The 26047-nt window shown below is 37.6% G+C and overlaps 1 protein-coding gene across 1 annotated transcript in view; it reads left to right on the top strand.

Annotated features, from left to right (window-relative positions):
- Window positions 1-224: 224 nt before the first annotated feature.
- DPH5 (diphthamide biosynthesis 5) overlaps window positions 225-26047 on the top strand; it is a 111142-nt gene continuing 85319 nt past the window's right edge. The window contains exon 1 of the mRNA XM_027868257.1: window positions 225-516. The gene's annotated coding sequence lies outside the window, so the exon portion shown is untranslated. The remainder of the gene's footprint in view (window positions 517-26047) is intronic.

Here is a 26047-nt window from a genome sequence, read left to right as displayed (position 1 = left end):
ATTGACTGGAGATGGCTCAGGATACAATGGGAGACCTTGGCCCTTTTAAGCTAAGATCTGTTCAGATTCTCACTTTGAGTGAGGAAACGCCCTTTCAGTGAATGAGCCTCTTTAAGAAGTGAGTCAAGGGATGGCCCTTTAACAAAAGAAAAAAAAAATCAAACTGGAAGGGGAAGACCCTCAGGGTTGCTGGCCAAAAGAGAAACAGTTACTATTTACATTCACTCTGAGCCAGGAGGGCCCAAAAAATAGCCATTAAGTAGTGCTTAGGCAAGGCCCTACTATTGAGAGACTAAAATACATTTCAAGGAAGGTAGAGCCTTCTCACCTCAATTAGCCTTCTTAAAATCATCCTTCCCTGAAGTTTTGCTTTGAAGATATGTGGACATTTTTTTTCCATATGCCATCCCAGGAGAGAAGATGGAGGGAATTGAAAGACTAAGTCCTTTCTTTTTGAAGAGTCAAAGATGGAGCAGGAGCTTCATGGAATTTCCACTTCCATCCTAGCAAGAAGCAGTAAGTGGTCTTCCTATGTTAACTATTATCAAGATAATAGTATGCCTTTTGAAAGAATATCAGCAACTAAATTCTTATTAGTAGTGCTGACTCACTGTGTGGTTAATTTCTTCACCTTTAGGTTTTCTCATATGAAAAATGGCAATATTGACCTTTCCTTCACTTGGGTGTTGTGAGAATGAATAGATCACAAAATGGTCTTTAATCTGTAATCTACTTTATCTTTCTAACTATGATTAAGAAGGTACCTAAACAATGAGTTTATAGATCCTCGGGACTGGAAACCGCTTCTGTAAGCTATCCTAACAAAAACCCTTGTAGGACCAATGGCCACTAACTAATCAGAATCCTTCTTGTTGCAGTTTATACCCTGATCTTTCTTCTGTTGTTACTCAATGCAGAAAGAACGGGGAGAAAACTTGTTGATCTTTCTACATGTTTAGTAAACATATCATCTAAGACAATCAGGAAATAGAAGTGTTCTATTTAAACCAGAATTTAGCTTAATGAAGAAATACTACATATGGATTATCAATTTTAAATACTTAAAGTAAAATAAATATGCTTGAAATTCAACTTATAGTTACAATTTAATCTTTGATGGCATTTGGGGATCCTACAGCATTTTAGTAGTATTATTGTGAACATAAATTATCATATTAAGGAAGTATAAAATTGTCTATTAATAGAAATTTCCAGTTGACAGGATGTTAAATGAGCCAATTTTACTTGTGTAATACTTCTATAACCATGAGGCATATTAAGCTACTTTCAACTTCATTTTCAAACTAAATACACAGGACCATCTAATCTGCTGTCACCAAATCCAGGGTGCACCAAACTGATAATTATTTGGGGTTATAGATACTGTATTCCTGTTGTTCTTTTGTGGTGCCACAGGAGTAGGCCACAAAGTAAAGAAAAATGTTCTATTTTTTCCATTGCTGTTATTTTCTGGATATGACTAACTTAAATCCAATTAACAAGCATCTGTTAAGCACTTACTATGTGCCAAGGATCATGCTAAATCCTAGGGTTACAAAAAAAAAAAAAGGCAAAAACAGGCCTTGTCCTCTAGGAATTCACAATCTTTTTTTTTTTTTTTTAAGGCAATTGGGGTTAAGTAACTTGCCCAGGTCACACAGCTATTAAGTGTCAAATGTTTGGTCTGAGGCCAGATTTGAACTCAGGTCCTTCCTGACTTCAGGACCCGTGCTCTATCCACTTCACCACCTAGCCACCCCAGGAGTTCACAGTCTTAATGAGGGAGATGACATGTAAACAAGCTATGTAGAGCAAATAGAAGATAATTTCAGAGTGAAGGCACTAACTGTAGGGGGACCAAGGAAAGGACTTCTGCAGAAAGTGGGATTTTACCTGAGATCTGAAAGAAACAGGGGAAGGGAGACCGGGAAAGGGAGATTTGAAGGACATCAGGAAGGCAGAGACGAGGAGGGACAGAATCCAGGCCTTCCAGACAGCCAGTGAAAATTCCTGGAGTCGGGACATGAACACTGTCATGTGAACAGCAAGGAAGCCAATCCATGGATCACCAAGAACATGGAGAAGAGTTTAAAATGCAACAAAACCAGAAAGGTAGGAAGGGGGACAAGATAACAAGGGCTTTAAAAAACGAACTACAATCTTTGTGAGATGGGAGGAAGATGAGGGATAAAAGAAAAAAGTGAAGACTCACACCTTTTTATTTGCCATTGTCATTGGGAAGATCATAAAATCACAGATTTAGAGCTTGAAGGGACTTTAGAAGCCATCTGACCCAAACCCCTTATTTTGCAGGTGAAGTTGAGGCCTAGAGAGGTTAAGTGACTTGGTATTTAAATCCAGGTCCCCTGACTCCAAATCCATTGCTCTGTACATTGTACCATTCTGCTGTGAAGATCAAACATGATGTCATCTATGAATATCAAGGGTTTTTCACATAAAATAAATGATCAAATCTCTTTCTTATTATTAGGTTCTAATTTTTGTACCAGGGACCATTATGCATCAAGGCTTACTTATTCTTCCTTCAGTACATTAAAAGAGTTAATCTAGCTACATAAATGGAACATTTATTTCTTTTTTCCACTAATAGATTCAGTCCTAGATTTTATGATGCATGTTAAGCGATCAGTTTACCAAGTAAGAGCAATTCCATTGTCATTATTACAGTTCAGCGAGTAAAAATAAACTGAATACTGTTCCCAACTTGCTTAACTACTCAAACCAATGTTCCCAGCCTCCATGTCGCTTGATTTCACTGTCACCTTTTCCTTCTCTGGAGTATTCTCTTCTCTCTTCTCTATCCTGATTGCCTTCTTACTTCTCTGATCACTCGTCAGTCAGTCTTCTTTGCTGGTTTACCTATATTCTACCCCTTAATCTAAGTTCTTCTTCTCTTTATATTCTCTCAGGTGATTTCATCAGCTCCCATGGGTTCAATTATTATGTCTATGAAGTTGAATTCCAAATTTATATATCCAGTCTTGATCTCTTTCCTAAGATCTGTATTTCTATATTATAATCCTTTATTACCAGTTGTTTGTTGGAGAGCTCTACTTAGACGTCCCATAGGCATTTCAAACTCAACACTTTCAAAAGGAACTTAGCCCTCTTTCAAACTTTCCTATCCCTATTGAAGGCACCGAATTCAGTTCAATTCGGTGAGCATTTATTAAGTTCATTCATCCATGTATACAACTTACATTTATTAAAATTACATTTATTAAATACATTCACTCATGTTACAATTTCTGAGTCATCTTTGACTTCCCTTTCCCTCACCACTCATATCCAACCACCTATCAAGTTTTATCAATTCCAGCTACATAACATGACTAGTATGTGACTCCTGCTCAGAAGGCTACTACCACCCTAATGCAAACCCTCATTACCTATCATCTGAACTATTGTAATAGTCTGACTATTGGTGTTTCTGATTCCAGATACTCCCCCATTCAAACTAAATTCCAAACAACAGCCAAAAGAATCTTTGAAAATCATATATCTGACCATGTCTTCCTTCTTCTTAAACCTTCAGCAATTTCTAAATGCCTCAAGGATAAAATTCAAAAAACAAAAACCCTTCAGTATAGCATTTAAAGTCCCATATGATCTGGCTCCCACTTACTTTTCCAGACATTTCATTTCACTTCCCTTTGTAAGTTCCAGACAAAATGCCCTGAACTCAATTAAGCACAAGTTACGTTCCTCACCTGGAATGTATTCTGTAATGACATCCTTCAACTCTAGCTGTTCTCTGAGATTCTCTATTTGTTATGTGTTACAACCTGCTCACAATCACCATGCACCTCTCTCCCTTGTTCTTTGTATGATAGTCATTTTTTTAATTCCTCTGAGCAGCCATAAAACACCACAAGTCAAATACTATTGTTAGAAAGTTGGCCTTTGTTTCTGGAAGAAATTTGGGGTCATTGAAGAAACGAATTCCTAAAGGCAATCAGTTACTCTCTTTCTCCTGATTAATTTTAGGTCTCATACATTTATACTGCCTGTCCTTCTTACACATACACATGAACACACACACACACACATACACTATAGGTTGTCCATCTAACTGCATGTCATGTCCTTTGTAAGTTTTGCATGTGTAAGCAATATGATTAAGTGAGGATTTAAAAAACATTTTATTTCTTTTTAAATCAGCAAAAGTCTGCCATCTTTCATTCCTCCCTCAATGGAAAATGAAAGAAAAATTAAATCCCTGCTACAAACATGTATAGTTAACTAAAACAACTTTCCATATTGACCATGTCCAAAAAAATATGTCTCATTCTACACTGTTTTTCATCTCTCTATTAGGAGGTGGATAGTATGTTTCATCAATAGTCCTCTGGAAGCATCATTCGTGATTAGACTGATCCAAGTTCCTAATTCTTACAAAGTTCTTTGTCTTTACCATATTGATGTCATATAAACCATATTCCTGGTTCTGTTCACTACAACTAATATCAAACCACATCTGCCCAAATAATGGCACAATACTATTTTTTAAGCTTTTCCCTAAAGTTGATACTGAAGTAATCCTTCATCACATTTGTTGTTCAGTTGTTTCAGCTGTGTCCAATTCTTTGTGACCCCATTTGGATTTTTCTTGGTAAAGATACTGGAGTGGTTTGCCATATCCTTCTCCAGCTCATTTTCCAGATGAGGAAAATGAGGTAAATAGGGTTAAGTGACTTGCCCAGGGTCACACAGCTAATAAGTGTCAGATTTTAACTCAGGAGGATGAGTCGTCCTAACTTCAGGTCTAGCACTCTATCCACTGTGCCACCTAGCTGCCCTTATACACATACAAAATCTATGAAATTGTTTGCAACAATTAACTCAAGTACACACTTAATCTAAGATTATTTCAGAGTAGTTAGATTGTCTTACATCTTTGTTTAATCTTTTTTTCCCCAGCTTTTCATTCTCATTCTTTGGTTCTTCCCCATTCCACTGCCACCCTGTTGCTAATCCTCTGCCCCCGGAGTTATAGAGATTTGGGTCTTTAGCCTAAGTAAACTCTTGGAAAAGAGGACTGTGCTTAGTTTGGTTTCAATCCTGTCTTCTTCCAGATGCTCTTTTCCCCTCTAGCTAGCTCTGCCTTGCACAGTCCTCTAATTGTGATTTCCATACCAATGTCCTCTATTCCCTCCTTATTCCCTGTAGTCGGACAGAATCACTGTCTCCTGATTTTTGTGGGTTGAGATGGAGTTCAGACAGAGTCATTGCTAGGCAAGGGGAGTTGGCAGAGATCCCCACATCTAGACCCTGAAACACAAAACTACAAGTTTGTAAAGATTTCAGATAGATATAAATATATGTATGTATGTGTATATGTGTATGTATATGTATATATATTTATATAATGTGTGTATGTATATTATTCCATTTGTGTCTCACAAAGTCCCATAAAATAGATACAACAAATATCATCCCCATTTTGAAGATGTGGTTAAGTAACTTGCCTATGGTTATACAGCCAGTAAGTATCAGACAAGGGAGTTGCATCCAGGACTTGCTGACCAGTAGAACTGACCATTTCTGTTGTACCATGATGCTTTGTGTGCTACACACACTAAGCACTTTGAAAATCTCTTTGAATTAAAATTCAAATCCTCTGCAAATATCTTTATTATCTAAAGGTTCATACTGCTAAATATCCAACACCATAAGAACTCTGGTTTTTTTCAAGCTGATGACCAAAGTCTTGGTATCACGCAGGAAGAAGATGGGTTAAAACTCTGTTCTGGAAGAGATGAATACTGTGATTGAACTTTACAATTCCACAGGTTTATGATCAGTCATCCTAGCCCTAACCCCTAAAAATGAAGTCAGAAAAGATTTTAGGATACTATCAGGAATAGTTACACCAAAAGAGAAAAACTTCCAACAGTTATTACTGTAATTACTACTGTAATTAGAACAATAAGAAAGGACAGGGAAGAGTTCACACTTACACAAAACTTTACAGTTAAAAATATTCCCCTTACAACAATTCTGTGAGGTAGATAATACAAATCTCCACGTTTTACAAAGAAGCTGATGCTCACATGCAAATATACCCAAGTCAACCAATGACACAGTCTGGTCTTGAAAAGATTGTCTTCTCTAACTCAACACATGCCACATGAATGCTAAAAGGATCAGATTAAAAAATGGTGGTTGGCTGAGCAAAGATCTTATTCAAAGGCGGGGGAGGAGACAGAGGGGCAAGAGAGAAACTAGAAAGAATAAATCAGTTTAAACATTATGAGTACCAAAAAAGTATACCACTTGACCATAGAGATTATGGCTATAAATCCATAAGCAACAAGGAAGATACACATTGATACTATATGAAGAAATAAACTCAAAATCCCCCCCAAATAAGAGGAGATATAGCATGAAATTTTTCTTCGCATTAATTTCTCAAATTGTATCTCGGGTCAAAAATTTTCTGGAAATGGAAACCACATCTGATTTTTAGATAAGATAATATCTGGGAACCAAATCTGGTTCCCTGATCTCTTCCCCCACCCTAACCCCTTTTCAAGTATGATAGTTGACAAATCTGGTTTAATTTCTGTCCTTGAAAGTCTGATCCTGGTAATAGAGATGAGCACCAAGCAATAGGCAAGCAAAGTAATGAATTCACTTTGTCAGTTTCTATATACAGTGTTCGTTAGTACAAGGTGCTAAGGAAGTGATGCATGTAAAGACAAATAGTCTGTGGTAATTTATATTCAGGAATCTGGAGCCATCTAATTAAGTTGCTGAGTTGACTGGAGAGCCATCCTGTGGTACTATAGAGACAGTGAGAAAAAAAGGAGGAAGAAAAGAAGAGGCCAGTTAATGTTGCTGAGGCAGGAATATTATTTTTGTTTTTATTGTGTCATGTAGGAACTAAAGAAAACAGGACTTCTTGACAACTTGTCACCAAAAGTGTAAACAAGTAACATCCTTTCCCTTTTCTTAGTCCATCAAGGGAGTGCTGATAACTTCAATCAGGGAAAGTAAGAATGTTGGTACTTATTTGCTCGAGTTTCAAATTCAACATGCTCTTTCAGGAGTCTGTATTTAGTGTTAGAAGGTGATCCGTGAACCAAACTAGAACTTCTAAAAAAAACTAACAACTTCCTCAAAGCACATTGAATGACCTTGCCCACATGGTTCACTGCATGTGCCACACACACAAGTTTAATAAGCAGTCTCTCTGTTCTCTAAATGTATTACAAATTTCCTCCTAACCTCTGAAGAGCATCACATTAGAAAATGTTTTTAGCAGGAGTCTAATTTATATTGAAAAGAATAAAATAATTTTGTGACTTTTATGTTGTAATCCTTCTCTGTATCCCAGTATCATGAATGTTTTCTTGCTAAGTGTTACGGTGGCATTATCTTTCTGGAATCTTTGTGGAGTGGCTGCCATGTTCAACCTGTGTGCATGGTGACATCTAGGTCTTTTTTTTTTCTTTCTTTCTTTTTTTAAGATGGGAAAGAAGGGACAGGAAGAGAAAGGCCACCATATTCTCTCTGTCTTGTCTGTCTCTGTCTTGTCTGTCTCTGTTTCTTTGTGTCTCTGTCTCTGTCTCTCTCTCTCAACACACAGACACACACATACACACTTTTGTCTCTCTGTCCATTTCTTTCTCTCTCGCCGTCTATCCCTGACCTAAAAAAGTAAATAAATAAAAGGAAAAGAAATTCCCTCACTCTGTAGTAGAACAAGTTTATAGAAGTCAGTGCAGGATACTGAGTGAGTGAACAAATACACAATTGCCAGTGTCAGCTATTCAGGTCCTTTGGAATACTACAAAGACTTTCTTTGTTTGCCGGGTTTTTGATGGGAGCAGAGAGGGCTCACAGTCACTGATCTCTTGGTCTGGAAGGATCTCTGGTCCTGTCAGCCCCAGATTGCTCTTCAGCCTTCATCTCCACCCAGGAGGTAGCAAGATCCACAGAGAGCACAGCTGCAGCACGTGCTATACAAGCGTAACCCTGCTTGTTCTCTTCTCTTTCCTATTTTCATTGGCAGTGTTTTTCTGCCCAAAGCAGAGTTCCAAATGGAAGCAGCTGCCCAACTAGGAGGAAGTATCAAAACCCAAGAAGAAAGGAGAGGGAGGTCAAATAAGGAGAACAGCTGGTGCCAAAACTTCAAGAGGACTCCTGGCAGGTCTGACTGAGGAAAGGTCTCCAGAAGAATAAATACAGTGGTTGGGATGGGTGGCAAGAATGTAAAAGGTGATGCACAAGCAAGACTTTAAACTGCTTTACCAATTTGAGAATGAAAATTTCAAACTGAATAGTCAATCCCAAATTATGCCCAGGGAAAGAGAATGTTTAATACAAAATTAGTAATGTCTCTTGCATCTTCTGCAACGAACTTTTATTTACACGTCTCTATCACATATAACGTCACCTACTTCAATGATGTCTGAATTCTGTATAGAATGGAATTTTATTTACGAGAGTTGGTCTCAGTAACTTTAGTCTAAGAAGGTTTGTAGGTTTTCTTTCTTGTTTGTTTTTTTTTCCCTAAGGATTTTTATTTAGAGCTTCCATTTCAATAGATGTACTTAGGGGATTCAAAATCAAAGAATGTCCAATTCTAACACTGCAACTATGTTTATTTGGAAGATAGCTTAGAAAAAAATTCTTAAAACTTTCTTCTGCCTTAGGGGAAAAAACCTCAACCTTATTAGATTTAAAATGGAAATTTCATGGAATATATCAGTATGAATTCTGATAAGGATAATTTGAGATTTATAGACATCTATGTAGCTACCATGAGAACTTCATGGTATACAATACAGGCTAGCATGTAACAATTCCATGTACACAGTGAAAAGCATAATAGACCCTGTAAAGATTTTCTATTGGGCTTGGAAATACTAAATCATTCACATATCTACATTTTAAATACAAATACTTATTTTTCCATTACCATGGCCTTAAATTTTTACTTATAAGTTAGTTGAAACCTGCAACCAGACCTGCAAATCAAAAAGGCAGCTACAAATGTTTATCTCTGTAGAAATTTCATAAACTAAATTGTACAGCAGTTATTTAAACACTTTTGTGGAGAGGCTGCCAAATCTTGAAGCCTTTCCTTTCAGACAACACTTTCCCACCATCGTAAGAACTATTTCTCATTAACAACCAAATTGTTTTCAGATGCTCTGCTGTAAGAGGTTTCCTTAGAAACCATTTGGTAAAAGACTGTGGCTTTCTTCCATTGAAATCTCAAGCAGTGAAAAGGCAGATTTTCTGGCATAAATCAAACCCAATTTCTAGGGTTCACTAAATCTTTTCTCTCTAAAATAATGTTTTGTGACTTGATCTTAGCAGTTAATAGTACAAGGAGGATAGCTGGTGTGAACCAGTTTTAAGTGATTTTCGTTCCATTTCTTTTGTTATTCAGTTGAAAGCAGTTCCAACACTTGTTACACCTTGCTATAGCTTTAAGAGCACAACTAACCAACATCACAATAAATTTAACTGTGTGTAGTAATTTGTTTTAGGAAAACTATTTTCAAAGTTGTATGGTAACACTTAAAAGAGTTTCTTTTTTTCTATAAGTTTTGACTAAATTAACAAATTCTTGTATTGACAAGATAATACTATTTGTGACCGTTGCTGCCAACAATAATAATCAAATGTCACACCTGCACAGATGTGGATAAATCTTTTTTTTTTTAAATTGCAATAATGTGGCTCAGATTCTTAGAATCTAGCCAATAGCTCACCAACGTTCAGACTCCTTAAAAGTCTGCGCAAAATGACGGATGTTCTCATAAACCTTGTCTTTGGCTGAAAAAAAAATTGCAATAATGCTAGGATTAAGCATTACCAGTTCACTCTAAGGGGGGAGTGGGGCTGTATATGACTAGGGGAATATTTTCAATTCAACAAACACATGTGTATATGTATAATGTCACATGTATAATGTCACCTGCCTTTGTCTTAATTCTACTATAGATTAAATTCTTATGTACAAGAGTTGGATAACCTCTTATCTAGGTTCTACTAATTCCAGTTTAAGAAGGATATGAGGTTTTTTTTTATCCAAGTATAATTATATTAGAATCCTATTTCAAGGTCTATGCTTGGAGAACTCTAAATCCTTGATGTTCAGAAATCACTTTGCTAAATAAATGAGTGTGGGGAGAAGGGCAGAGATACAAAGATCAATAAGCATAAATCTAAGAATATTAGATAGAGGTTAATAACAAACTAAAAATCACGGCCAACTGGCCAACCATTTAGTTACTTGGCAAATACTAATAGGGAAAAAATACCTATTTCACTTAATAAAAATGTCAACAATCAATGAACATTTATTACATGCTTTACTATGTGTCAAGCACTGTGCTAAGATCTGGGTGACTAAATGTCACTTTACAAAAAAAAAATACACAGTTCCCTCAGAGGAGTGAAGTTTGAAAAAAAAAAAGAAAAATGAAACATGAGGATATTAAAATGAAGTTAATTATCATATTGGTAGTTAGTATGTTTTTGCATAGGATAGTTGTATATCTAAAAGTACTATAGTTTCTACCATGTTTTAGCAAAAAATACAGGAGGTGATGCTTCTAAGCACCTACCATATTATCAAGAGATTTCTTTTCCAACAAGAGATTGTTATATTTAGTCACTAGGCCCTTTGGTACTTTAATATGTTTAAAACCAATTCATCTAAGTTTTTAGAGCAGAAAAATCATGATTTTAGGTACCTTCTCAAATACAGAATTGGTTCTTTTCATATAACATAGGTCTTGTGCCAATCTAGTTTGAGAATCTGTATTCTAAAATATTCAGATTTGGTTAATCCATAAAATATAGCATCTGCAATGTGCTAGGCAGTCAGTCAATAAACAGTTATTAAGTGCTTACTATGTGTTAGGCACTGTGCCTCCCCTGTGCTGGGGAGGAGGTTGCATCTAGGATTTCTACCTCTCAACTAATCTCAAGGAACCTGGTACATATTTTCTTTGAATAAAAAGTTTGGGGATCCCTAACTTAGAATAATGGCATTCAGTTCACTGCTACCAGCTATATATACTGTACTAACCCCTTTCACAAGGGCAGTTAGGTGGTACAGTGGATAGAGCACCAGGCCTGGAGTCAGGAAGGCTCATCTTCCTGAGTTCAAATCTGGCCCCAGACCCTTAATAGCTCTGTGAGACTGGGCAAATCATTTAACCCTGTTTGCCTCAGTTCTCCATCTGTAAAATGAGCTAGAGAAGGAAATGGGAAACGACTCCAGTATCTTTGCCAAGAAAACTCCAAATCTGTTCACAGAGTCAGATGCAAGTGAAATGACCGAACAACAAAATTTTTTTCACTGGTCTAATGAGTTGGCCCTGAGAAAATGGGTAGGAAGTGGCCCATATACTTGACTGAATATATGTGCATAGAGCATCCTTTACCCCCCAGCCCCTCACTCATCTCCCCCAGAAAACCCACAAACACTGGGAATGAGGACTTGAGAATATAACAGAACCAGAAGCAAATGATACCTAGAAAGAGATATGATGATATACGTTTTTATGGGTATCCTTGACCCGCCTCCCACTCCCCACAACACTCCCACCCCTATTTAGCCTTGCTTTTACTACTTCTATTACCCATGCTAACTCCTTATACTAAGCCCCATACCATACTTATACCACAGTATTTTCCTTTCCTTTTCTCCCTTTGAATCCTGAATATATTTTAATCAAGAGATCCATAATAGGCTCTTCTTCAATGTTCCCCAACCTGATTCTCTAAACCCATTTCCTATCCACTCCCATATTCAGGTGGGAACAGAAGAGGTAGAGATTCATCATCGTCTCCTTTGAGGAGCGGTGACCCATGGAATACAGGCCTCTCTTCTTTGTCTCTCTTGGTGTTTGTTTTTTCATTTTAGGCAAAGGAAGTTGGGGCTACAATTGTGTGAGTTCTGAAAGATCAGAAGAGGAAGCCAACCAGGAGTTGGGAATCAAGTTCATGAAGACTCATTTGATATCAAAGTTGTATTTGGATCTGAACTTTGTAGGATTAATCACATGTAGAAACTGTGTTAAGTTTGAGCCCCCTCTTTCCAGAGACAAAGGTGGTATAGGAAAGAGTATGTCTGTAAGGTAATGCTGGAAAAATGTTCCTACTTCTTTTCTTGCTAGATTTTCAAAGTAAATATCCCTTTGAAAAATCCAATTGATGTTAATTGGTTATATGGAACTAGACTGCTAGTTACTGACACCTAACAGTGGTAAGGAAGATGCAAGCCATTGGCATTAGAAAAAAAAATCCCAATCCCTACAGGGACCCCCTAGATCTTTGGAGGATGGATATTGCAGCTTGTCTCTTGGATAGTGAGCCTCGAGAATTTCACTACAGGTTTATTAAGAAAGGCTTCAGAAGGCTTTTGAGTCAGATTGTGAAGGAAGGGAGAAACACCGATGAGTGAAGATTCACTGACTAAGACTCACAGAATTAACAGTGAAGCTTTCCTGGCTAGTACAAGTCTTTACATATCTCCTACTTCATGACAATAGCTCTTAACACAAAGCCCATATTTTTCCTTATTGTCTCATGGGTGTTTGTCTTTCCTCCCCAAGACTCTAAGTTCCCTGAAGGCAAGGACAGTGTGTTCTTATATTTAGTTGGCATGACCTGAAATATTCTCTACGTCATAAACCTTTCTGTAAACACTGGTGTATTGATGGAACAACTGACTTGGCTACTGTGTATTCCAAGCAAGCAGGCAAGATGCTGTCAATGCCCTTCGGCCAGGGAGAGTTGGGAAGAGATAAAATGAAGACAAGAAGAGGTCTGAGTTCCTCCTCACATTTAGTGTTTGAAGGCATCTTAGTCCAGCAGTAAATAACCTGGGAGCCACCAGAACCTAGTGGGACCACTGCATGATTGAAAGGGGTCTATCCCATTAGGTAATTCAGTATTACAAATCTTAAACCGAAAAAGGCAACTAGTCAGGAAGACCTGGGTTCAAGTCTCATTTCTTAAACAAACTGGCTGTGTAAATCTTGGCAACTCATTTACCTTTCAGTGTCCCATGCAACTCTCTAAGACTGCAAATCATAGAGACCATGTTGACCTGTAATGGGAGAGTGTGAGAAGATTTTGAATGAGGTTCCAAAAGGAACAATAAGCACTCAAAGAATCAGAAGTGAGGCAGTTTATTACTCATAGACATAAGCATGTGGTTCCTCAGTCTCATGGGCAAGCATAGGAGGTGGTGGTATGGCTATAGACAGGGTGGGATGCATACCTCCACCTAGTGGACTTCTGTCTTGTGGACAGATTCACAGGGATTGAGTGGGAGAATGACCTTAAGGGGAGTCAATCGGCTACTTTGCATTTCAACACCTCCTCTTCCCCTTATCAATCACAGGGCACTGTGATTAGGAAAGTATGCTAATCTTGCACGTGGGGGATACATGGAGTTTGTTAAAATGATTACAATCAGGAGAATCTTGTATTCCTTGCCTAAATAAAGTTTACTAAACCAGTTATTGGGTACGTAGGAAATTCCTGGTACATAGACAGGTCAATCGGTGATCAAATAGGAGTCACTTCTGTCAACTAGGCCTAGCAACAGGTCAGTCCTCCCATAGAGGAAGTTACTCACATGTCCTACCCTTGCTGATGAAATCATAGGTACTGTGGGAAAAAAAGAAGCATATACAGAAAACTTACTTTGTAAAAACTGAATAAATAATGTGCTGCATGCATATGTATTTGCAAGTTTGAATGTAGATATTATGGTTAATAAAATATGAATTTTAAAACTAAAACAAAAAAAGAAGAAACAGCTTAAGCCAATTATGAGTAAATAACAATGCCACAAACCTAACAATAGCTGTATATGTTAATGACAAGGACCATAATTGCATCCTCTTTCAATATTCATGAACATACTTAGTCATTCTTTTTACTAGTATGGCAAGAATACTACATTTGGAATCAAGAGACTTGGTTGTATTCCCAGTTCTGCTTTCCACTTACTTTGTGACTTTGAGCAAGTCATTGACCACTCTGTATCTCAGTTTCCATATCAGTAAAATAAGTGGATCCCTGCCAACACTAAATCTAAGAATCTGTGATCTTTAATTAAGTCCAACAAACTCTGACTGCAGTTACGTGAGCTCCGAAACTAGCCTCCATTTCTTTCACTAAACAAAGGCAATGTGATCTTACGAAAAGAACATTTGGCAAAGCAAGAGACAGGGAATCTGGGTTCTGATCTCAGCTCTGTTACTCAATGATTTATGTGACTGTGGTGTGCTTCTATGCCCTCGAATGTCAAATACAAATAATCCAACAGCTAGAAAGTGACTTGATAATATCTTCCACAGGTAATGTAAATGCCAAGGAATATTTACCCATCTGAGTTGGCTTCCTGTATGTAGTGAGCAGATACAAAAGTCCCCAAATGGCACATTACTAGTGCAGACCTCAAACATATAGAGTGTGAGAGTCCTCTGAGGGGGTAGCAACTTCTTGCACTCCAAGGAAGGATATCCACAGATGGCATCAGGAAAAAGGGTATCTATTAAGGGTAAGAGGAAGATAAGATGGTAGAAAAGCAGATTATTCCCTGCTCAGGGATACCAAGGTGATCTTTTATCAACCTAGCATGAACAATAAAGAGGTTAGTTTTCTTCCCAGGACACAAATCAAGAATGTGACAAAGAGTCTTTTATGCCTAAAGAACACAATCTGCTCCTGGTGAGTCACTTTTTTTTCTACCCCAAAATTATTTATTTTAAATTTTGAGTTTCAAATTCTTTCTTTCCCTCCAGCCCCTCCCCTACCCATTGAGAAGACAAGCAATATAAGTTATACATGTGAAGTCATTTAAAACATATTTACATATTAGCCATGTTGCAAAAAAAAAAAAAATCAAAAGAGACACAAAGTGAAAAGAAAAAAGTATGCTTCAATCTTCCCTCAGAGTTCATCAATTCTCTCTCTGGAGGTAAATAGCATTTGTCATCAAGGGTCCTTTGGAGTTGTCTTGGATCACTGTCTTGATCAGAGTAGTTAAGTCTTTCACAGTTGATCATTGTTATAATATTGCTGTTACTATGTATAATGTTCTCCTGGTTCTGCTCACTTCACTTTGTGTCAGTTCATGTAAGTCTTCCCAGGGTTATCCTGAAACTATCCTGCAGGTCATTTCTTATAGCACAAGATATTCTAGGTGATTCACTTGTTTAGAAGGTTGTGATCCAAGTAGCAATGGAGATATTGCATGGACAGGAAAATAGATCGTAGCACATTTCCATTGGTGACCTAACCCAAGAAGTGATGTAAGGTATACCATTCAGGAAATCTACGACCAGGAAAGGAGGTGGTGTGGTCATGAGGTAAGATAGAGAGACAACAAGGAGATAACTACTATAACACATGAAATGGAGAAAGATATAGAAAAAGCCTCTATCATGTTGGGTGGATCCCCTCGGAAGGATATGTGGAAAAATATGACGAAGAACTGCCCAAGATAAGAAGATGGACTGCATCTTGCACCAGTAGAAGGCAAGAATACATTGATAATATCAGAGATTGACTCATAGTAAAAGTAACACAAACTTATACAAAACAGAATAGTATAAGTGAATCACACGGATCCAAAGTGCTAGGTGAGAGATGATAGTTTAGTTTCAACTAGGGATATCAGCATTTAAACACCTGGAGGAGGTGGCATTGAAACTGGGCCTTAAAGAATAGCCAAGATTTCAATAACTGGAGAAAGATGAAAAAGGAGAAGTTCATTCCAGCAACAGGCAATGAAACATGAAAGGCCTAGAGCCAGGGAAAGGCAGAACAAGTTAAGAAATGAATGGTGAGTTTTTGAGTTAGATTAGGGGATGATATATAAATAAACACTATGAGATAAGATTGGCAAAGTAGGCTAGAGATGAATTGGTGAAGACTTGGCTAAAAATGTGGATTTTATTTGAAAAGCAATGGAAAATCACTGAAGATTTTTCAGTGGAGAGAGGCATGTCTAGTTATACATTAGGAAGAGAACCTTGGCAGTGATGTGTAGGAGGGATTACAATGGAGAAAGGGTAGAGGTATGGAGACCAATTAGAAGATTATTACAATAATCTAGCCAAGAGTACAAGAGGTCCCAAATTAAGATGGTAGCAGTGAAAATGGTGGTGATTGCAAGAGATATCAGAGAGTACTCACAAAGATTATTCATACTTTGCATTCCTTACAATACTCCTATTCTTTGTTCCAATTCCCTTTTCCTAGAGTTAGACCCTTGTCTATGATGGTCTCTGAACCTAAAGCAAACCTATGTTATCAGATTTCCTACACTTGCATCTCTAATGCTGTGAAACAGCAGCTTGAGTTTACAGTATCACCAAGCTTATTGAAAACGTTTTCTCCCTTTTCAACATAATTTTTACTTTGTATACATTGCAAATTACATTATGAAATACAAAGACATTACTTTGTATGCAGGCTAGATTCCTCTGGTAGAATGGGAGCTCCTGAAAGTCAAGCGGCTAATTTCACTGTTATTGGTATATATGCCCGGGGCCTCAAAGGAGGCCCTTAAAAATGTTTATTGAATTGACAGCATCTTATACAGGTTTGCTTATTTTCTCCTAATATGCTGTCTGCTAGTTTTTGTATATGTCTTATTCTCACTCTACCCTTATTAGATTTTAAGTTCTTTGAGAACAAAGACTATGTATCTTTTCACCTTTATAGCTTCCCTAACATTTAGTACAGTAGCTTATAAACACAGTACAAGCTTAATAAATGTTTAAATGAATTGAATCAGTCAAATACAAACCTAGTAAATAAGAACTTGGTAATGACAAAACATCTTTCTCAGTATAGTTAATAAAAACTCTATTAAAGCTAAAGGAATGTTTTTCATCTTTAAAATGCTATTACATGCTGTTAACACAAAAGTGCTAATGGCATATAACAGGTTGAGGTTAAAGAACCTCAACAATTAACATACACCATTGACATTTAAAATGCAGGAACTTTAAGTCTGATGGAGAGGATGCTAGGGAGAGCATAAAAGACCTGAATATCTGGTGGTTGTTTTTTTAATCACTTTTTCACAAACAATTTAAGATGAAATAATTAATTTCTCTGTGTGTGTCTCACTCTCTTTCTTTCTCTTTATATATACATATATGTATATGTATATATTTCCCCAGATGCAACTAAACTAAATGTACATATGGAGAAAGAACATATATACAAAGAGAGAAATAGAACATATAGTCACATATAGAGAACATATATTCATATATACACATGTAAGTTACATAACTGATTTCTGAATATTTGATTTTTACATGTCTTACACAAACGTAGCAAAAGGTTATCTCCCAAACCCAACTCACATTGGGCAGGCTAGGTCCCCATAGAGTATCTAACACATCTTCCTTGGGGCCACAGGGGTAGCACTGAAGGATTAGAGGGTAGTTTTACCAATGCTATATGTATTGCTCATGAGTCCCTACCAGCATGCATCCCTCTATGATTATCTTTGCTATCAATTAGTTGGCAAGACTTAATTAGCTTTTTCAAAACAGATATTGACTAAAGTGGTATAAGAAGAATGAAGAATAGTTGGTACAAAACATCCTGCCAAAAGTCTTATGCCACACCTCGCAACAGAACATGCAAAGTCCAGGGTAAAGTGGGCTCCAGTTTATAGAGCACATGTGGCAAAGGAGTAATGCAAAGCTCTTGGCCACAGAAAATCCTTTCTTCCCTTTGTAGGGTATGTACTAAGTTCCTCTTAAACATGGAGTAGCTCTTCTGCTTGGCTCCTTGTCAGGCCCTTGAAGCCGCATTTCCTGAGCGTATGTAGTTTATTCTTGGCTCCTGGTGAAGACACTGATGCCAACCATTGCTGTCCGAGGGACATTTTAGGATGCTGATGAAAAATCCCCAACCCTGCTGGTCCTCTGAGGTTCAGAAGGTCCTCTTCCAGCAAAGTGTGGCTGTGCGAGTAAGGGAGGAGGGGGGCCAGAAATACAAGACAGAGGCCAAAGCCAAAATTCTTTTCCTACACCCTCAAGTAATTCCTTCTCAAGGGTATAGCTGGAGGCTTCCACCACTAAGCTGCCAGATATTCAAATCCTCAATTCCAGACTAGCTTTCTGATTTTGTACTGGCCCCAAAGGGCGTAACCAACTACCTCATCAATCTGAACAGACTTTTCATTGCAAGATAAAGTCTTGATGGACCAGAGATGTGTAGGCCTTATCTATATCTAGTTTATACCTCTAATCAATCCAATTGAGATGTATTCTCACCTAACAGAGATATCAAGGAATAGCATCTTGTGGTTAAATTAAATAAGGTGAGGTGGAGTAATTTGACTGAGTGACTCAATCAACCCTCCACTACTTATACATATAAGTGTATATACTTAAGGGTGGATATATACATATACATATTTAAAGTCTAAGTTTTTTGCAAGACCTATACTGTTTTGTTTTTGTCTTTGTCTCCTCAGTGCTTAGGTTCCTGATTTAACTAATCAATCAGTAAACATGTATTAATCACCTACTGTTGTTGTTATTGTTTGGCCTTCATTTTCTAAGAGGACCAATGACATCACAGGGTGATGTCTTTACTCCTGCATGAATTAGATTTAAGTGATTGCACAAAGTCATCAGCCACACTTCTTCCAGAGTCATTGAAGTCCAGTGACAAGACAAAAGTCAAAATGACTGGTGATGGCCCAGGATGCAGTGGATGATCTTGGCATCTTTGATGTCTGACCAAGCTCTAAGCACTTCACAATGCCTACTTCAGCTGCCTCCATGGCTATTGGAACAAATTGTTCTCATCTACCCATTCCACTGGGGGCAGACTTGTGGTAGACACCCCCTTAACTCACCAACAGGTTTGTAGACTGTTCGTTACACTCAACATGGTTTAGTCTGTCTGCCAAAATAGTTTACGGGGGGTCTGGTCACTGCAGATGACACAGCTTCTTGGAGCAACAGGTGAGAGTTGAGTGCCAGGTGGGCACCAAAAGGTAGTGAGCAGTTCTGAAAAGGGCTCAGCAAGCCCTCACAACAGAGGTGCTAGTACTCCTTGAACACCCATACACCTCAGTCATATACTACATACCAGGTAAGGCAACTAGGTAGCATGGCAAATAGTGTACTGGGCTTGGAATTAGGAGTACCTGAATTCAAATCTGGCCTCAGATACTTATTAGCTGTGACCAGCTGGCAAGTCACTTAATCCTGTTTGCCTCAGTTTCCTCATCTGTAAAATGAGCTAGAGAAGGAAATAGCAAACCATCCCACAGCATCTTTGCCAAGAAAACCCCAAATGGGGTCACAAAGAATCAGACGTTGCTGAAATAACTGAAAAATCAAAATGTACCAAGCACAGTGCTAAGCAGAGGAAACAAGAAGAGGCAAAACACAGTCCCTGCCCTCAAGGAGTTCACTATCTAATGAGGGAGATAACATGCAAACAAATATATACAAAGCAAATTATATAAAGGATATATAGGAAATAATTAACAGAGGAAGGCATAAAAATTGAGAAGATTTAGGAAAGGCTTCCATGGAGACAGTGGGATTTTAGTTGGAACTTAAAGGAAGCCAGAGAAGCCAATGGGCAGAGTTGAGAAGGAAGAACATTCCAGGCGTGGGGACAGTCAGACAAAATGCCTGTAGCTGAGATGGAGTGTCTTGTTTATGTAATAGCCAGAAGACCAGTGTCACTGGGTCCAAAGAGTACATGGCAGGGACTAAGGTATAGGAAGAGTAGAAAGGTACAAAGGGGCAGGTTATGAAGGGCTTTGAATGCTGAACAGAGAATTTTGTATTTGATCCTGGAGGTAATTGAAAACTACTGGAGATTATTGAATGGGAAGGGGGGGAGAGGGTGAAGTCATCAGGTTTGCACTTTAGGAAAATCACTTTGGTGACTGAATGGAGAATGGAATGGAGTCTGGAGAGGCAGGCAGAACCACCAGCAGGCTATTGCAATAGTCCAGGTATGAGGTGATGAGGGCCTGCACTAGAGTGGTGGCAATGTCAGAGGAGACAAGGGGGTGTATTCGATGCAAGTGAAACCAATTTGTATGTTCTCTATCACAGTGCAGATCATGACCCTGCCAACATTCTGGCAATTTACTATATGGCAGTAAAACATAGAATGTAACAGTCTCCAAGGAATTAAAAATGTATATTACACTGAGGTATGAGAGAGGAACATGGAAGATGTGATCAGACTGCAACATAAAACCAATGGGGAACACTAAAGAAAAACAGGAGTAAAAGATTGTGAGGAAACCATAGGTGAGGTGGTAAGAAGGAACACGAGTGATCAAAAGATCACCTTAACAATATATTGTATGTGCAGGATGAAAGCAAGTAAAGAGTCAAGGATGACACCAGGTTGTGAGCCTCAGAAACTGGGAGGATGGTTCTGCTGTCTACAGTAATAGGGAAGATAGAATCTTTGTTGGTTGAATCCCATCAAAGAAAATTTAAGAGATGCATAAACTCTCTATGAAAATGCTATTCCTCAGAGGAAACACATTACATAAAAGTTACAGCAGATGACATTAATATAGAATTTTACAGCTTCCTTACCTAAAAAACAGTTCTACACAGAATGAGGTATAAATCTTAGCCATATTTTACACATATGGAAACTGCATCTCAGAGAAGGTGATTTGATAAAAGTCATATGGTTAATGGATGGCATATCAGAACTTGTATTGGAGCCTTCTAACTCCAACTCCATTCTGCTTTCTGCTATTCCATCCAGCCTCTTCCTAACATCCGCAACCACTAGTGACTCCTCCCAAAGCTTGTTTTTGTATTTCTTTTCTATTACATACATGTTGATTCCTCTGATGGAATGAAAACTCTTTGAGAACACATTATTTCCTATGCTCTTCTTCTTTGTATTCCAATACCTACCATAGTGTCTGGCACATTGCAGGTGCTTAATAATTGCTTGTCGATTGATTGATTGATTGATTATAAAAAATAGTGGTCTTTGACTCTCATCTATGTCCTCCCTTAAGTTTGGGAGGTTGCCTTACTTTCTCCTAACATCACAAAAACATCAGTGGAATACCTTGGCTGCTTGCCTGTTGACCCTTGCCTTCATCCTGCATCTCTGACTATGACTAGTTAGTCTATGTTCTCTTCCTACCATATGTTTCCTGAACATTTTTGTGAGGATTGGCCTACTGCAGGGCCCTAGCTAACAGATGTGATTTCATGTTTCATCACAGATTGACCCACATATATTCTGGAAAGTTCCTGTGTACCCAGTGATTAATTTAGTCAGCTTTATCTAGGCAAGGAATGGGAGGTTCTCCTAAATATAATAAGCTTAGCAGATTTATAATTCAAGTCTACAAGGTTAGAAAACTTTCCTAGTTACAATGCCCTTAAGATCAATGAGGGAGGTGAAGGGTCATGGTCTAGGCCACCATTGATTAGCTCCCAGTAAAGTCCCCCTTCTATTCAGTCTCAGTGATTTCCCAACAACAACAACAATCAGATATAAGGACAGAGAATGTGAGCTCTGGGTTCTTAATTGGGGTATGAATCCCACTAAAAATCTATGTTACTTCTTGTGCTTGCTCATAGGATAAAAGGGCTAGGGAGGCATATGCTTGCATGTGAGTAATAAACTGCTTCACTTGTGAGCTTTTGAGCACTGGTGTTCCTTCTCACCACCTCACCTATGGTCTCCTCACAATCTTTTACTCCTGTTTTTCTTCATTGGTTTTATGTTGCAGCCTGATTGCATCCACCATGTTCCTCTCCAGGACCCCAATGTGATATGCATTTTTAATTCTTTGGAAACTGTTATATTCTATGTTTTACTGCCATATAGTAAATTGCCAGAACGTTGGTAGGGTCATGATCTGCACTGTGATAGAGAACATAGAAACCTATGAACTCACAAATTATTTGAGTATTTGTTAATAATACTCTCATTGGTGGTAGGAGGAAAAATTAGTGTGTTGGATGACAGGATCCAAAAAAGATCTCCATGTGATAGAGTGTTGGACTGGATCTACTTAGATAAAATTTCTTAGGAATAAATGTAACAACTTTCACTTGGGTTTAAAAAATCAATATCACAAATACAACATGGAGGAGGTGGGACTAGATAGCAGTTTGTCTGAAAGAGGTTTAGGGGTTTTAGTGGACTGGCAATTGAATATAACTCAACAGTATAATCTGCTAACCAAGAAATTTAATTCAATTTTGTCCTACATTAAGACAGGCATAGGGCCCAGGACTAGAGAGGAGATAGTTCTATTTGGTCAGACCACATACATACCACATATATTGTGCTCAGTTCTGCACTCCATACTTTAGAAATGACATTGATGAGCTTGAGACAATCCACAGGAATAAAATAAAGATGATGAGGGTCTCAAGATCATACTGTGAAAATTGGCTGAAGAAACCAGGAGTCACCGACCTGGAGAAGAGTTATGGGAAACAGGAAACTATGTTCAAGTATTTGAAGGAGTGTACATTGGAAGAGGGATGATCTGTTCTTTTCTGCTAAGCTCTGGAGGACAGAACTAGGAGCAATCAGTAGAAGTTGAAGAGGGGAAGAGTTTCTAACAATTAGAGTTACCCATAAGAGAAATGGGCTACTTAGAAAATTAAGGGGTTTCCCTTCATTAAAGAGCAGGTCTTATAGTAAGAGCTGTATAACTGCTTTATATGAGATCATTTTTAAAATATGATTTCATCTAGATGGCCTTTTAGGTGCCATCTAACTTTGAGAACTAAATGAGTCAGACCATAGCCTATGTGTGTCTTCTTTCTCTGTGTGATGTCTGTTCCTTGCACTTTGATCCTTAAATCCTTTACAGAAAATCTGTTACTGGAAATCCCATGAAACAGATAATTATTTAATTAAATAAATGCCTATATTTTTGGTGAGAACATTCTGATGGTTATTAATGATGTTAGAGATGACTTCTTATTATAAAAGGGTCACATATAGTACACCTCTTACAAGAATTGAGATGAAAATAGTAAAATGAAAATATTTTCTGTTCACCAGTTTCAAGGAAGTTATTGAAAGACTTTTATTAGGAATGAACTAATATTCTAACTTTTAAAGTTAGCCTTACTTTGGTTCAGTAGTCCTAAATTCTTAAGGAAATGAGTCACTGCCTGAATCAACTGACCCACTGTTTTACTTATGGTATATCTTTGTACCTTCCACAAAGCTTAACAAACTGCCTAGTAGAGTAGATGCTCAATAAACATTTGTTTCATTAGTAAGGGAATTTTCATTCTTAATAACTAATAAACTACAAAATTAGCTTTATTAAACTGTTAATTTTTACTATCATGTTATCATTTAGTATTGCTAGATGCATCTATTTAGACATACATTTTTGTGACTAATTCAAAGAGCACAGTTCTCAAAAAAATTATGTGCTATAAAACCTATATAAGAAACCACACATACTAATATATCACCTACATTAACAATCACTTATGGAACTAAAATGAAAATTTAGGTGAGTTTTCTAGATGTCTTCAAAGGACTAGAAATCAATCCTTCCTCTGAAAACAGTTCTTTGCTTCAACAAAATACCTCCATCAAAGGGTGCTTTTGGTGAAAGGCATGAAAGTAAAGTTTGCTAGAATTAAATTAAGCAAATTAAATGCTATAAATGTCTGTTTATGCTGTTTTTAAATCATTTGATTCAAATTCTTTGCCCACACAACAGATCAAAAGGCTGCTTCAATTTCCTCTCAAGTCATTTTTATTGGAATTTGGTAATGACAGAACTTAGGTTTCTACTTGGTCAACTCAATTAACATAAAATGGTCTACTGAGTGACAGCATTGCCCTTTCCAGAAATTAGAAGGAAAGAATATATTTTACAACTCCCTAGAACATGTGTCACAAAGGAAGAAAAGCTATGTCTGTACTATAAGCCTTATCACTTAGTAGCTCTAACACTGTCTAGTAAAGACAAGGTCATAACTCTTGCAGAAAATCAGTCAGTCTTAATGGAAACATTATAACTAGCACTTGAGAGTTTTATGAAAGACAACATAAAAGAAGTTAAATGAAAGATTCAGGGTTACATAACTGTTTTCTTTTAAAAACCAGCTTCTAATAGGCAGCTGGTGGTACAGTGGATAGAGCACTGGGCCTGGAGTCAGAAAGACATGAGTTCAAATACGGCCTCTAACACTAACTTGCTATGTGACCCTGGACAAGTCACTTAACCCTGCTTGCCTCAGTTTCCTCATCTGTCAAATGAGCTGGAGAAGGAAATGTATCTTTGCCAAGAAAACCCCAAACGGGGTCATGAAGAGTTGGACAGAACTGAAAGCCCTGACAACAGTAACAATAGGCTTTCAAGAAGGCATCAGATTGAAACCTAACCAGCCTATGTAACAGAGATAAAGCCAGCTATAGCTCTAAGAGGTATCCAGTGTAATTTTGAACCAAACTAAACCAATAAATGAAAAAATCACCGAGATTATTTGGAAAGGGGAACAAGTATAGACATTTGCTGTGCTTCTAGACAGACTGTCATTACTACAAAATGATATGAATAGTCTAGACACTGCTTTCCTGAAGGGCTATAGGAATGTGCTTTCTTATGTGAAAATTCCCTGCCTTCAGAAAGAATAATGGAAGTGTTCATGTACATTGATGTAATCAGTCAACCATTAAGATTTTGCACATTTCTCAGAATATTTTAAAACCCCCCACAAAGTTGCCAAAACTTACTGACTCTCCTAGCTTCATATACTCTTATCAGTCTTCTAACTTTGATTTCTCTGCATTTTCAAAATGTTATAATTCTTCAGCTATACTTGGGATTGAAAAGCTTGGCTATGAAATCAGTTGGTTTATCAATAGGGTCTGTTTCTCCCCTTATGGCTATATGTAATAAAGAACAATATCTTGACTAAGCAAGAAAGTAAGTTAGTTCTTCAGCAAAGGTGAGGAAACTGAGATACAGAGAGATTAAATGATTTTCCCAAAATCATATAAATAGTAAGTAGAAATGTAGGTACTTGAACCTGTCTCTTCTGACTCTGATTCTAATGTCATTTTCATTACACCATGATCCTGAGAATCATCGAATTAATGAAGATTTAAGGGATCTCAGAAGTCACTTAATTTAATCTACACAAACCATGGATCCTATCTTCAGCATACTGGATTCAATTTAATTCAATTAAGCTTGTTGTGGTTCAATCATTTTCAGTCATGTCTGATTCTTCTGGCAAAGATACTGGAGTGGTGTGCCATTTCCTTGTTCAGCTCATTTGACAAATGAGGAAAATGAGGCAAACACGGTTAAGTGACTTGCCCAGGGTCACACAGCAAGTAAGTGTCTCAGGCTGGATTTGAACTCAGGTCTTCCTGATTTCAGACTTTACTACTCTATCCACTACTGTATCTAGCTATCGTACATTTGTCCCTCAGTGCCTGAATCACCTGCTGTATAATAGGTAAAAAATCCAAAACAAAACAGTCCCTTCTCTTGAGGAGATTATAATCAACTAGAGGTAAAATAAGTTATACACAGAGAAATAAGTACAAAATACATATGAAATAAATACAAAGTAATTTCTGAGAGAGAACTAACATTTGGGAAAATCAGGAAATGGTTTTTGTAGGATGTGAGATTTGAGCTGAGCCTTGATGGGAGCTAGAGATTCCAAGGGGTGAACAAGTGGGGAGGGCATATTCTTGTATGCAAAGGAGAGATGGAATGTCATACATTAGATGTAGCAAGTAAGCACATTCTCTGCATGAGGGAGTGTAATGGATGGATCCTCAGATGTCTGCTGATTTTGCTGTTCATCGTACCAAATAAGGAGGAAATAAATTGTAAACACACATAAACACTATCTAGATAGTTTTTGGACATTAAAAGATAACTTAATCCCTCATAAAATATATGAGGATAGCCCTAAAGGATAAAACTGGGGCTTTTTCTTCATTGTTTTCTTCAGTAGACTCACTCAGTACACTGCCCCTCAGGAGT

This window comes from Vombatus ursinus, unplaced genomic scaffold, assembly GCF_900497805.2.
Source record: "Vombatus ursinus unplaced genomic scaffold, bare-nosed wombat genome assembly UNPS02014787.1, whole genome shotgun sequence".
NCBI classification, from domain to species: Eukaryota; Metazoa; Chordata; class Mammalia; order Diprotodontia; family Vombatidae; genus Vombatus; species Vombatus ursinus.
This window is presented reverse-complemented; position numbering and strand designations above follow the sequence as displayed.